The sequence below is a fragment of the Lycium barbarum genome, chromosome 6 (genome assembly GCF_019175385.1).
Source record: "Lycium barbarum isolate Lr01 chromosome 6, ASM1917538v2, whole genome shotgun sequence".
NCBI classification, from domain to species: domain Eukaryota; kingdom Viridiplantae; phylum Streptophyta; class Magnoliopsida; order Solanales; family Solanaceae; genus Lycium; species Lycium barbarum.
The window spans coordinates 96788326-96798083 of NC_083342.1; the positions used below are offsets into that span (position 1 = coordinate 96788326).

Below are 9758 nucleotides of genomic sequence, written 5' to 3' on the forward strand. Positions count from 1 at the left end.
TTCTCAAGAGATGAGATAGTTGGCATCAAAATGAAAGAGGAGAAGTTGTTGTAGGTTTACGCCAAACCAATTGAGACCTCTGCTTAATTTAGCACTAAAAAGAAGCAGGAATTTGTTTCCACTTCTTCCCTTTTAAGTCAGTATCATGGAGTCACATGCCAAATCATTATTTGTCAATAATTGTTAAGTTGGAACAATTCCATGCTTTCATGGTTTAATCCATCTTTAGTTTAGTGGGTAAAGTTCTATTTGCGAATAGTTATTCGTGCTCTTCTCTATTAAGATTTTCATTCCTTTTATTTACTTGGGGATTAACTAACTGGATGCTTTACAAATATGGTAAGATTGATGTTAATGATGTGAAGCTAGTTCAAAGTGAAACTCTTGACTTCCCAATGAGAATATAATCCCTTGCTGTAGAGCTGCACAGTCAAGTAAACAATCTTGTTGAATGTAATTTGGTGGCAGTGGAACTTACAACTTTAAATTCAGGAACTTTAGAGAAGATGGTTAATTTTGGTGTTAGCAGTTTTGTAGACTTTGTAAGATCCAGGAAAGGTTTAATGAGGTAAACCTCAACTTGTATACTTCAGTATCTTATCTCTCCTTCCTTTTTTTTTTTTTTTTTTTTTTTTTGTGGTAATTAAACGTTGCATCACTGCCCAAATTGTGAAAAACACGGTTGCGATAGTTGTTCTCTTATCTGCATCTGGTTTTACTATAAAGCAAAAGACTATATTCGTACCTCTTAATGTTTAGCTATTAGGAGTACTCGGTCTTATGAATTGATTTCAGGATTAATTTACAGCTCATTACGCTTTGGAAGCAATTGAATCCGAAAATAAGTCTCAAAAGATCAATCTTAGGTGAATAACTCTAAGAGCCCGTTTGGATTGGCTTATAAGTTGCTTATAAGTTGCTTATAAGCTGTTTTCAGCTTTTTTGAGTGTTTGGCTGACCAGCTTAAAGTCATTTTGTGCTTAAAATAAGCTCAAAAAATAATTGGGCCCATTTGATTTAGCTTATCTAAAGCAGCTTATAAGCTGTTTTAGCTGAAAACAGCTTATAAGCCAAAAAAAAATAAGTTAGACTACCCCAACTTATTTTTTTTAGCTTATAAGCTGTTTGCAGCTTATAGGCATAAGCCCATCCAAACAGGCTCTAAGAAAATTCAATATTAGGCGATATTTCATTGAGCCATTACCGAGTGTGTATCTCCTACAGGTGTGTGAGTACCTGGTATGGTGCATCTAGTTTATTCTTTTTGAACTCTTTAAGTGTATTTTGAAGAATCTTTGCGAAGTATCCACACTATATCACTCCCACTTCAACATGCTTCTTTCAAGACAAATGAAAAATCCACATAATATATATATATTAGGTCTGATCTCGTTCAGTTTTCTATTTTTGCTTATCAAATGCATAGATTTCAAATATTTGTTTTCATAAGCAGGAAGGTGTATTACATGCTCGGATTATTTGTATCTAGCTGTTTATGAAACATGAGCGTAAATGGTGACTTGGAGTACGAATCAGTTTCTGCTGTTCTAGGGGTGCATCTCATCACGATTTCACTTCTCTTATTTCTTTGCACAACAAAGTACAAGCAGGATGCATGGGCTACCCTGAAGTTTAGGGTTTGCTTGTTTTGTAAGCCATGGAAACGAAACAGAGTACAGCATTACCTAGAAAATTATAGGGAGGAAGAATTATGCTATCATCTAAGCTATCACGCTCGGATAATAAGCAGAGGAAAGGAGAGGGAGAAAAAGAACTAAATGGAAATAATAAGGGGAATGTGTTATCAACTTATCATGATTTTAGCAGGTTCCTTCTTCAAGTCAAACATATTTTACTTTTGTTTTGACGCAATTCACCAGTTATCGCACTTGGTAGTTTGTTGTGTTTCATTGTCTTTTAACCAAAACTTAGTAGGTTTGCAGGGTTCTTTTTATCTGTTCTGTGACACTCTTGAACACGGGTTGGGTTGTCTCAATTTGGACTGAAATATAAGGTAAGGGGGGAAAATTAAAGAAAAGAGATTCTGTGTAGCATCGAAGGAAAAAAAATTGCTCTTTCATTCCTCCTAGCTTTCGTTGGCCCTATATACTTAACATGTTATTGATCCTTTGTTCCTAATGGACGTTAACTAACCACAGTAAGCGAGGTGAATTGTTATGACAATGTATTTCCATCTGCTGTATGAAATTGTATTAAATGGATAGTTGGTCATGACAATCAGAAATATATGCAGTGAAGAAATATGCTTAATGCTCCCCATCCGGGAGGTCAATAATAAATGGTTGAAAAAAATTGATGATCCAATAAGGTAAATTTACTAGCATTGAAAAATAAAAGAATCATTCCGTAAGTTAAATTCTGCTCTTCCAACATACCGTATTAACTACTACATACTATCTTTTTTCTGAGGCTGGGTTTTTCCAGCTTAGCAAGTCACTCAATATGGTTCCAACATTCTTAACAAAGCCTTTGCTGTTAGTCTTTTCCTCTGCAGGAAGGTCTGCTCCTGTAAGTACTACCAAAAGATGATGCTTGCAATAGGTTCCATTCTGTTCGAAAGCCCTGTAGAGTTCAAGGTAAAGGTTACGCATGACGCCACTGCCATCCAATTGCTTCCTGTAGTTCAACAGAATATAGTGAGCCCTTGTCCTAAAGTATCCCTCTACAAAATCTCGGAAGTTCATTGGGGGTGCCCTCATCATATATAGCATGCCCTTGCATGTCAAGGTAAAGTCTTTCTTGCATGCATTAGGGTTTACAAGGTCGGTACTCAAGATTGAAGTTTGAATAGCTGTGAGCACTTGCAATATGTTAGATTTCTCTGGATTCCACTTGTTTCGTGCACTGCAGTACCAGTTAGTCCTATAGCTCCCATATTCCAAGAGGCTAAGAGAAACCTTGCCCTTGGGGTCCAAATACTGGTTCAAGTCAAGGTCATAAGAATGGTAGTGAAGCCTTGGAGGACAATTTGGGTAATTTCTTGGAAAAAGTATGTCGAAGAAGAAGAGGCCATGGACGTAAGGCGTATCGGGGGGACCAACTATGACTGCTCTTATAAGATCAATTCTCTTCTCATAAGACTTGACAAGAATGGAACTTGGAAGATTGTTCTCCAATAAGCAATTCTTTTTCAATCCTTTGTCGAAAGGCAGTTCCCGATGCCATGTTCTTGGAATTTCTGTCATACGTTAAGAAGTGGTGATCAAAGGGAGGACAAGGAAGTATGTCAAATTTCTTGATCTGCCTAAACCTCTGCTCAACTTCGTCTAGAATCTCTTCTATTTCCCCATAAGAGTTGTTTGCCTCATCCATTTGTTTTCCTTGCGGTGTTAACTCTAGTTCTCTGAAACTTTAATTTGTTTAGTTGCAAATCCCCAACAGATTACTGTGTTGGAATACACCAAGATTTTTGAGTTATGGGAGTAAACTTATAATAATTTGGGACTCTATTTTAAGCAAAATAAAAACAGTGGTATATGGGGAATACCTTATCCAATTATAGTTAGGAGGTATAATTATAAAGTATTTTAATTTGGTTTGTTTCACTTTTTTCTAATTGAACTTTATTCAAAGAAAGCAATAGATTAGTAGTAGGGGAACACTTGGATGTTATAGAAAGTGAAACAATTTGCTGCACGCCTACTCAGCGTTTTGGCTGAATTGCGGGAGTTCTAATTATCTCTCAGCTGTAGTTAAATAAGTTGTTAACTTAATTAAACCTTGTAGACATGGCTTGTGTTGGATGATATAAGCCTAGAGTTTCATATTTGATGAGTGAATTCAAGACCTATTCCAAACTTGAAAGGAAAATTTAAAAAGTAAAGTAAATTAAAACTTGAATACGTAAAACTGAAAGAAAAAAAAGGAAAAAGGAATATAAGAGTTCTATTTAGAAAAGGATGCGACAATTCCTATTTTTGGTTTTGCAAGGAAAGCTTCTCTCTTGGGCTCTATACCTCTAGTTGGGCTTGCAAATAAGGGTTGAAAGGGCACCATGTAGCCATTTTTATTGGACTACTGTGTGAGCTTGCAAATTATTTAGCGTTTGGTTAATAGATACCCTGGAGGCTGGAACATGTCTCAATTTTGAATACATTTTATGTATCTTAAAATTAAACTCTTACACTCCCTATAGTATAGTATAGAAATCTTATACTTACACCCCTGGGAAAGTTTTTATGTTTTTATCTTAACAGTTTTAGTCCTTTAAATTTGTCAAAGGTTAACACTTAGTCTCCGTCAAATAATACCAAACTTAGTTTTTTAGATTTGACTATGACTATGCCAAAAAAATAGCGGTAACTAACATTTAGGGGTACAATTTTTGTGGTTTCTCCTATTTTTAGTTTGAGCCAAGAGTATTTCGGAAACAATCTCTCTAACTTCGCAAGGTAGGGATAAAACATGCATACACACCATCCTTCCAAACTCATTTATGAAATTACACTGAGTATGTTATTATTATTGTAATAGAAAAGAGAATAATTTATGTTGTTAAAAATATAAATTCACACCTTTCATTAAAAAAGAGGAAAAAATATCTTTTGAAGCATGTATCATGTGGAACTCTTAAATAAGAAATGAAATTACGTAATAAGATGACTAGAATGTTTACCTATTTGGAAAAATATTTTTGCCTTCGAAATTCTTAAATATAATAAAGTTATCCCTATTTCTCCAAAATTATTTAAACCTCTTATATAATACGGAGTAGAAGTTTTGTACAAATAAAACTTCATCTAACTAAGTAAAGTTAAAATAATTCTAAAGTGGAAAATAAATAAACAACCTAAACTAAAAATGAAAAATTCTTATATAATAAAATGTTATAATTAGATAAAAATACAAATAAGTTACATGTTTAAGGTGCAAAAAAGTTGTTACTAATAGTTGAATATTTAATTAAGTAATTTGTGATATTTATAATTTTAATTTATCTTTTAACAATGATATTTTAATATGCTTAGTTACAGATATACCTCTAGTAGGAAGTTTAAGTTTATGATTTTCATAGTATATGAGTATAAGTGTTTCATTTTAAAATATGAATTTTTACATTGTATACTTGTCCCTCAACATAATAGCCAACAAATGCATATTACTGTAAGATATATAAAAACATAAAATATACATGTTTTATACATAATTAGCGTATTTTCTTGCATATTTAGCTAGCAGTTGGTTTGACTGTGCGGCCAAGTGTTAATAGCCCTTTAACAAGGAGTGTATCGAAACTGAGTCAAATTAGAGGAATATTAATGCTAGTCGCTTAATTACTATTGAATGTTTAGTCATAACTTAAAAAGCAAGGAAGTTATTGCTTCCTCTTTTCTGCTTCCTCAAACTTACGAAAAATGTGGCATAAAGTTCATATTTTCAATCCAAAACTTCATAATATTGTCTTGAAGTTCAACTTCTTAGTTCAAAGTTTCATGAAATTGTGTCCTTATGTTTAATTTTTGCATTTAAAATTTTCAACATATTGTTCCCTTAAGTTGGATGCGATCATACCAACATTAACGCACTGAATCCCATCAGAACTTCAAAAATTAAATGTTCTTGGGAGAGAGTAGTATCAGGATGGGTGACCCCCTTGGAAGTCTTCCTATTTCACTCCTCCTTTACTTTGTGTCATCTATAGGTCACACGGGTTCGAGCCATGAAAGCAGCACTAATGCTTGCATTAGGGTAGACTATTTACATCACTTTCTTAGAGTGCGGTCCTTCCCTGGACCGTGCTAACACTAGATGCTCGAGCTGCCCTTTTTTTAAATCTTTCAATTGTGTCCTTAAGTTTAGTTTTTTCAGTTCAAAACTTAGGACATTATGACCTTAGAATTAGGTTTTCAGTTTAACACTTTATAGGACATTGTGTCCTTAAGTTCTGTTTGTCAAAAATACAAAAACAATGCTACTGGCAACTAGATCCGGTTGGAACATGAAATAGGGCAAGTTACTCCAAAACACGAGGCTCATAATCGGCCCAAAAGGCAAAAGAATTCATTTTTTTTGCGCGGATTGCCCTTCTTTTGGGGTGGTCTTTAAATTTTGCCCATCATATTTGTGGTCTTTAAATTATGCCTCTCATATTGCTGGTCTTTAATTTTTGCCCTTCACATTGCAACTCTGAGCGTTCACGCATAAATCATGAGGTTCTGGGTTCGAACCCCCGCTCAAGCATAAATTAAAAAAAAAATTGCAAGACAAGGTTTGAGTCGCGTGTATGCCGGATCCGGCATACACTTGTTAATGAATTACCAAAGTTATGCCGAACCCGACATACTCATGCCTTATGGGCGGACTTGGCATAAGTATGCCGAGTCCGGTATAACTTTGGTAATTCCTTAACAAATTTATGCTGGTGGGGGCATACTTATGGGCAAACTTTTAATAGGCAAACTTTTAGTTAAGCCTTAACTAAAAGTCTTTTCCTAGTTATGCCTTATGGGGCAGACTTTTAGTTAAAGCACAACTAAAAGTATGCCCCATAAGGCGGAACTTTTCCTTAAGGCATACTAAAAATTTGCCTTATATGACAAAGTTTATGTCTTAAAGTATGCCTTATGGGGCATACTTTTTGTTATGCCTTAACTAAAAGTCTGCCCCATAAGACATAACTAGGAAAAAACTTTTAGTTAAGGTTTAACTAAAAGTTTGCCCATAAGTATGCCGGACCCGGCATAAACTTGTGAAGGAATTACCAAAGTTATGCCGGACCCGGCATACTTATGCCAAGTCTGCCCATAAGGCATAAGTATGTCAGGTCCGGCATAACTTTGGTAATTCCTTAACAAGTGTATGCCGATGAGGGCATAGCGAAATTTAAACTCTGTCTTGCGATTTTTTTTAAAAAAAATTTGACTAAGTAGGGGTTCGAACTTGGAACCCATGAGTTTTAGCCGAAGGGCAAATTTTAAAGATTTCAAATATGAGGGGAAAAATTTAAAGATTTCAAATATGAGGGGCAAAATTTAAAGACCACCCCAACAGAAGGGCAATTCTGCGAATTGCCCAAAAGAATTTGGGAAAAGGACACAAATGCCGCTGGGCCATAAATAATCCCATGCGCTGGCCCATCTATTCCCAAACTCAAAAATTAGCTCATAAACTATTCCCATCTGGTAGCCAAATCTGTAGCAAACCTTTTTTGGCGACTTTTAGTCGCCAGAAAAGATTTAAAAAGTCGCCACTAAAGGTTGGGCGGTCCAACAGCCCCATCGCTTTTTTTATTTTATTTTTAAATTCCAACTTTTTGTGGCGACTTTTAGGGCTGCTACAGAAAAATCAGGCTTTTTAGTGGCAATTAGAAAAATCGCCACTAAAGGTTAAATATCCCAAAACATGTATAATATGTGTATATTTAATAAGAAATATCCAAAAAAAACTCTAAGGCGATTTTTGTATATAATATGTATCATTTGTATATAAAAATATGTATCAATACCTATCTATAATGTATAGAAACTGTATAAAATATGAATCACTAAGGTGTGCATCATTTTTGTATATAATATGTATCATTTGCGTATATAATGTGTATTATAGAATAGAAAATTGTATCATTTTTGTATATAATATGTATCATTTTTGTATAGAAAGTGTATATATAATTCCAGCATGTGTATATAAACTATATCAGTCTTGTATAGAAAGTGCATCATACGTATAAAAAATGTATCATAGAAACCGTATCATTGTGTTATATAATATGTATCACTATTGTATATGTTAAAAATAAATATCATATCATTATTGTATAATATGTGTATAATAAGTGTATAATTAACGTATAATAAATGTAAGATTAATTCCAGCATATGTATATAAAATATATAATTCTTGAATATAAAGTATATATATAATTCCAACATATGTATATATGCTGTAGCAGCCCTTTAGTGGCGACATTTTTGTAGCGACTAAAAAGTCTTTTTTTTTTTTTAGAGCTAGACTGTTGGGCCGGCCAGCCTTGGCATTATTTTGGGTCGACTGGCCATTTTTTGGCATTAATTTGGGTCGATCGCACACTTAGTGGTATTAAGCCCAAACAGTGATTAAATGTGAAATTAGTTTAACTGAGTGGACACACAGTGTCCTTTTCCCAAAGAATTAATACTGGGCTTGGGCCGGCTCCAGGTTTCTCACTCTGAACCGACCTGGACTAAGATCGGTTGATGAACCAGGTCGGATCCAACCACCAGAAGACCACTTCTAACCAAAACCTAAAAGTCAAATATTTTCTTAAACTGTTTTTATTAGATCGGAACACTTAATCTTGCATGTAATTATCACAGTGAAATAAGACACATCGGGTTCTATGTCAAGAAAAGAAAATGAAAGTTTGTTACAACAAATGTATTACATTTGTTGTAACAAAGTCTTCTCTTACTCTTCCGTGAAACGGTTCATGTCTTAATTAATGTCGGTGTAGTGATATGCCGACATATTTGACAGCATAACACGGTTCTCAAAATTAACACCAAAAATCTACTACTTTTTAACATTATCCAAGTTTAATTTCTATCAACGTTGTTGATGACCAAATAGACGTGTTACGTAACTTACCTTTTGAAAAAGATGTTCAAAGTGAGCGGTCAAGTCGGTTATTAGTCACCTTCGAAACAGTTGATCGTACGAGGACTTTAGTCTCTTGTTTTGGGAAAATTGGTCGGCAAGTTTTGGATAATGATAATAAATAGATTTAACCCCAACATATGTCTATCCAACTATAGCTTTCGATGATTCAACTCAAACTTCACTTAGTTATTTTACTTTCCAAATCTAAAAGATGTTTTCACTTGGATTGAGTTACGTCATCAAAGTAAGCAAGCTAAGTAGGGTAACAGATCACAAGTTCACAACAAGCGTTGCACATCCAGTTGTTTCTTTTTTATCGTTATAAATTAGAATTATCTATCCAACTATAGCTTTCGATGATGCAACTCAGTCTTCACTGATCGAGTTATATTACTTATTATGCCTGTTTACCCCTCAAAAAAGGTAACAATTGAATTTATAAGTGGTTTGAAGGATATGCGATTTGATTTGCTATAAAACGGAAAAATAACAATAGTAAAATACATATTACGAATAAAAGAGTAAGAAATAGCCTTGTAATTGCATGGACAGCCTGGCCTGAGACGTGAGTTTTGCTCGGACCAAACTATGGATGTTCTTATTATTTGATGCTTTGACAAAACTGTCAGAACAAGTTAAAGTTGTAATCGTGTAGAAGATGGTAAAACTGATGGGATTGAAGGTTTATTCCCCTCCCTATTTATAGTACAAGAATTTACATTCAACAAGGTAACTAAATCAATTGAAGATAAGGATCCCTGAAATCTCGGGTTTGACAATTGTCCACTGCGCCGTGCAGAGTGAAATCCGCAACGGGCCGGATTTCCCGTAATGTTGCCAACTGCAGGTGTGCTCCTCGAGAATCATCGGGTCCAAATGTCTCTGTCCGGTTTAGTCGAGCTTTACTATCCGTTGCCTCTTTCTCCGAATTCGGATCGTTGAACCTTGGGTCAAGGCTACCGACCCCATTTTTTACCGTATATAGATAGTCCCTTCATTTTCCGGAGGAAAGTATTAACTTGGGGAAATGGATCCGGATAAAGCCGAGTAGGCCATACCTAGCCGCCTTGGAAAAGACATTCCATCAAATCTTGCACTCTGACCAATGCCAGTTCATCATTACTACAGCCGCCTAATCAGTCTCGAGAATCCACCCTTTG

General features: G+C 34.9%; 2 pseudogenes; one reads left to right on the forward strand and one right to left on the reverse strand.

Moving 5' to 3' along the window:
- Positions 1-2414: 2414 nt before the first annotated feature.
- Positions 2415-3333, reverse strand: LOC132644232 (putative ubiquitin-conjugating enzyme E2 38; annotated as a pseudogene).
- Positions 3334-5518: 2185 nt separating this feature from the next.
- LOC132601070 (5S ribosomal RNA) lies at positions 5519-5638 on the forward strand (annotated as a pseudogene).
- The last annotated feature ends 4120 nt before the right edge of the window (positions 5639-9758 follow it).